This window comes from Acomys minous (assembly GCF_964271855.1).
Source record: "Acomys minous genome assembly, chromosome: 3".
Classification (NCBI taxonomy): Eukaryota; Metazoa; Chordata; class Mammalia; order Rodentia; family Muridae; genus Acomys; species Acomys minous.
This window is the reverse complement of record NC_140485.1, coordinates 59488043-59493042: the sequence shown is the minus strand read 5'-3', so window position 1 is coordinate 59493042 and position 5000 is coordinate 59488043. Positions and strand designations below refer to the sequence as shown.

General features: G+C 45.9%; 1 long non-coding RNA gene across 1 annotated transcript in view; it reads left to right on the top strand.

Moving 5' to 3' along the window:
- LOC311594061 overlaps nucleotides 1-5000 on the top strand; it is a 17103-nt gene that overhangs the window by 10947 nt on the left and 1156 nt on the right. Inside the window, exons 2-4 of the long non-coding RNA XR_014777938.1 lie at nucleotides 4097-4182; nucleotides 4571-4778; nucleotides 4991-5000. The exon at nucleotides 4991-5000 is cut by the window's right edge and continues 161 nt beyond it. This is a non-coding gene — a long non-coding RNA (uncharacterized lncRNA). The remainder of the gene's footprint in view (nucleotides 1-4096; nucleotides 4183-4570; nucleotides 4779-4990) is intronic.

Below are 5000 nucleotides of genomic sequence, written 5' to 3'. Positions count from 1 at the left end.
CAAGAGTCCATTAAGCCTGGCCCAATGGAGGTGTTAAACTCCGCAGTGCGAGCACCGAGGATGGAAGAAGAGAACACTCTGAGATTGAGTGTCTTAGCTAGTGCTTCTATCATTGTGATGAAACGCCATGACAGACGGCAACTCGGCAGGAAAGGATTTGTTTTGTTACACTTCCACATCACGGTTCATCCTGAAGGAAGCCTGGACAGGAATCTGGAGGCAGGAGCCAATGCGGAGGGCATGGAGGAGCACTGCTTACTGGTTTGCTCTCGTGCCTTGCTCACCTGCTTTCTTATAGAACCCAGGACCACCCACCTATGGTCACAATGGGCTAGACCCTCTCACATCAATCATTAATCAAGAAAGTCCCTCAAACACCCCCACAGCTGATTTATGGAGGCGGTCCCTCATTCCAGAGACTCTCGCTTGTGTCAAGTGGACAACAGCGGCAGACCAGCTAGCACAAGATGGGCTGTGCCTGCCGAACCAGAGCCACTGTAAGCATGTCTCCTCGGCTTGCCCATGGCCAGCCCTGTGAGCACGTTTTCTCAGTTTGTGCTGTCTCTTCCCTCATGACTCTAACTTGTGTCAACTTGACAAAAAAACTATCCAGCACAATTGACCCCTTGTCAGCCTGACACACAAACAAATCGCTGTTAAACAGTAACCTTTCTTTTCTTGTTCAACCCCAAGATCTCACATTAATATCAATATCACAGTACAAAGCATTCCAACTTTTAATAATAAAAGTCCCACTGTCTTTAAAAATCCAAATGCCTAAAAAAAAAAGCCCAAAGTCTCTTTAAAATATTAAAAAAATCATTCTAAATATTCAGTCTCTTTAAAAGTTCAAAGTCTCTTAACCGTGAGCTCCTGTAAAATTAAAAAAATAAATAAATTAAACACTTCCTTATTTCAAGAGAGAATTAATCAGGACACAGTCAAAATTGAATCAAAGTCCAAGAGTGTAAATCTCAGAACTCGGCATGGTCCCATGGGGTTCTCCAAGGCTGTGCCACATCACACACAGCTGGTCTCGCAGGTTCAGTCTGGAGCCACTCCAAGGCTGCTGCTGTTCTTGGTGGTCATCCCATGGTACCGGCAACCTCCCAAACGCTGGTGTCTCCTGGCATAACTGGCTGCACTTTCACCAGTCGCCTCTCCTGGGCTCTCTTTGTGGTGCTTCTCTTCCTGACCCTTCCATCCTGAGGAGTCAATGACTACTGAGGCGTAACTCCACTGACATCCTATTCTGGCCTCTCACAGTGTAGTGAAAATCCTGGAATGTTGGTTTTTTTTAAAAAACACAGAAAATATTATAAGAATATGTTTTTGTTTTAATCTCAGGTGTGGGATGTGGGGCGGCTTCAAATTGCCTGCAACAGCTGACTGTGATTTGCCTCCTGCTCTGGCAGAGGCACGATGTTGCCAGCTGCATATAGTTTCTGTGATTATATGATGTTTGGAATTCTGGGAACTTTTCAAAGGGTACATAAAATCTAGAGCCCCATAAGTGAGGTTGGTGGTTGTTCATGGGGGGAGGGGATTGGAGGTGGTTTGTTAGTAACTGTTCTCAAAGAAGAAACAGAAGGAAATAAAATATATTCAGCTCCTCTCTCTCTCTCTCTCTCTCTCTCTCTCCTCTCTCTGTCCTCTCCTTTCCTTTTCTCTTATCTAGTGATAGAGGGTGAAACTGGGGTGGATAGAGGATGGGAAAAAGCAGCAAAGACCAGCTACACACAATGTCAAGCTCTCCATGACCCCTGTCCTTTCCCATGAGCCTTCAGAACCAGTGCCATCTGATGACTCTTAGAAATGACCGCGTTTGGCTGTCAGCACAAGGTAGAGCCTTGGCTGCCGCTGGCACACAGCTTCTGTGTACTGATTCTGGGAAACACGTTCCAGATTTCACCTTGTTAGCATTGATCTTCTCTTAATAACCAATAATCTCTCTTCTCCAGCTGACCAGCATCACGTGTCCCAGTGAATCAATCCTTTCACCTGACTGGTGGCTGATTCATCAGCCTTAGTAGACCAGGACTACGGAGTTTTAATTCAAAACAACAAATGGCTGTGATGGATTCTTCACTTCCCTCTGAAATGTCACATGCCAGGCCTCCGTCATCTGCATAGCTCTCAGCATTATCCTTTAATCTTCCAAATTCTCAGAGCGACTCGCCAAGTTTTGAGAACTCAGTGGCTTTTCAAGCCCAGTGTTCCAAACTCCTTCCCCAATCCTCCTAGAAAAACAACATGGTCAGGTCTGTCACAGCACATCCCACTCATGGTACCACTTTCTGTCTTAGTCAGGGTTTGTGTGGTGAAAAACTATGACCAAAAGCAACCCAAGAGGGAAGGATTTGCTCTTCTTTTACTTCCACAGAACTGTTCATCACAGGAAGCAGTCAGGGCAGGAGCTCAAGGCAGGAACCTGGAGGCAGGAGCTGATGCAGAGGCCACGGAAGAGGGCTGCTCACTGACTTGCTCTCTTGGCTTGTTCAGTCTGATTTCTTATAGAACCCTGGACCATCTCATCAGAGATAGCATGGGCTGGGCCCTCCCAAATCAACCACTCATTAAGAAGGTGCCCTACAGACTTGCCTACAGCCTGATCTCATGGAGGCGTTGTTTTTTTTTTCAGTTGAGGTTCCCTCCTCTCAGGTGATGCTAGCTTGTGTCATTTGACATAGGTGATGCTGGCTTGTGTCATATTGACATAGGAGATACTGGCTTATATCATATTGACAAAGGTGATACTAGCTTGTGTCATATTGATATAGGTGATGTTAGCTTGTGTCATATTGACGTAGGTGATGCTAGCTGTGTCATTTGACATAGGTGATGCTAGCTGTGTCATTTGACATAGGTGATGCTAGCTTGTGTCATTTGACATAGGTGATGCTAGCTTGTGTCATTTGACATAGGTGATGCTAGCTTGTGTCATTTGACATAGGTGATGCTAGCTTGTGTCAGGTTGATATAGGTGACACTAGTTTGTGTTGTATTGACATAGGTGATGCTAACTTGTGTCATATTGACATAGGTGATGCTAACTTGTGTCATATTGACATAGGTGATGCTAGCTTGTGTCAGGTTGATATAGGTGACACTACTTTGTGTTGTATTGACATAGGTGATGCTAACTTGTGTCATATTGCCATAGGTGATGCTAGCTTGTATCATTTGACATAGGTGATGCTGGCTTTCGTCAGGTTGACATATAGCCTGGCCAGCAAAGAAAGTACAGTCATTCTTTTACATGGAGAGATGCCTGAATAAAATGATCTCAGATGTTGTGTCTTTTCACTTCCTAAACTATTGCAAGCTGGGATGGCCTGTATATATGTTATTTTTCTTCTCCTCCACCATTAATAAATAGTTCACATCATTAAAAATATCCCCGGGGATATAGCCCAGTATGTTTTTGATAAAGGGGGGAGATGCTACCGGTTTGGGTGTCCTTTAATTCAAGACATCACAAAGTGTTCCCTGCCATCTTTGTGTAAATGTCTGCATCCTCACTTAGGAAGCACCAGTTTGTTAGTGCTCATGTCTATATGAATAGTCTGCCCCCCAGGACTTCCATTAAACCATAAAGGGTTTAAGAGAAAAGAATTTTATGGCATTATTTTTAGAACTTAATGGCAGAGGCGCACAAAGTATGTTTTATTGGAGAATCACCAAAAAGAGCAATGTCATCACATTGCATGAGTCCCCAAGCCTCTTGGATGACATCTATTAAAAAATCCATTGTTAGTCACTCCCTAGTCTAAGCAAAGGCCTCAGACAATCCACCGTGTTCTCAGACTAGGCGGCGCCCCTGCTCCACAGTTTTCAGTGGATTTCGAACCCACACACCCGTGTTTGCCAAGCTCGGGTGAGGGAATTGCAGTGGACAGCAGGGTCCTCTCATGAGCTGCTGTTTCTGCTTCTGAGTGGGATGGGAGATGCATGTTTCTGCGTGCTGAGGGGTGATTGACTCACCACTCCTCCAAGAGAGCCTCATCCTGAGACGACAAGACAGAGAAAACTAAGGAGAAAAAGGAAGAGAAAAAAAAAAGCCCTCACTTTGGGATCTTGTTTGCTTTTCCCACAGACTCAAGCGAGAAACACAACTGATAAAGCCAAAACCTGCCAGGAAAGATGTGTGTCTCCCACAGAACCTCAAACATAGCTCAGCAGGTAGGAACAGCTGCAGGTCTTCTGGAAGACATGGGTTCAGATCCCGGCACACACATGGTGGGTTACAACCGTTGACTTCAGTTCTGGGGATCTGACGCCCCCTTCTGGCATCCACAGGCACTGCATGCGTATAGTATACACAATACATATGTCAGGCAAGGCATTCATTTGCATACACTAAGTACTATCAGGCCACAAAGCCCCTTGTGAGACTGCGGGAAGTCCCTGAAGAATACCTCTGGATGTGGGATAATGGCCTCACCTAGACTGGGAACGTGTGGCCTGGTGACTAGGTCTCTTACCCATGCCCGGCCACCTTGCTGTCTCCTAACCTCTCTCCACATACGTTCACAGCTGGATGCTTTTTTCTTTTTCCGTTTCTGTCCAGGATGCCGAAACATACAGGAGATGATCTACACTTGGTCGCTTGTCAGCCCTGTCTGTCTTCTCAAGGACACACAAAGCACTTGTCTTCCTGGCTCCTGTAGGGACAAGACTCTGTCTAGCAGCAGGCATAGTCGGCTCCCTGAGCAAGACCTTTTGAGAGGTCTCACTTGCTTCCCTTCAAATCAGGAGAGAGGCCACGTGAGACACAGGTATATAAGGAGATGTCACACAGCCCCCCTGGGGGTGGATGGGCCATGTGGCACCAGGCTCAGGGATAGTCATCAAAGCCTCCGAACCTCTTCTCGCACAGCATGGACCCCACTAGATGAAGGAGGGGTGTGCTCATTCTGTGATGTAAGCTCTCAAGGTGGTCACATGCTGTTTTGATCTTTTTATTCACTGCATGCCACCTTCTCCACAGATTGTTAAAA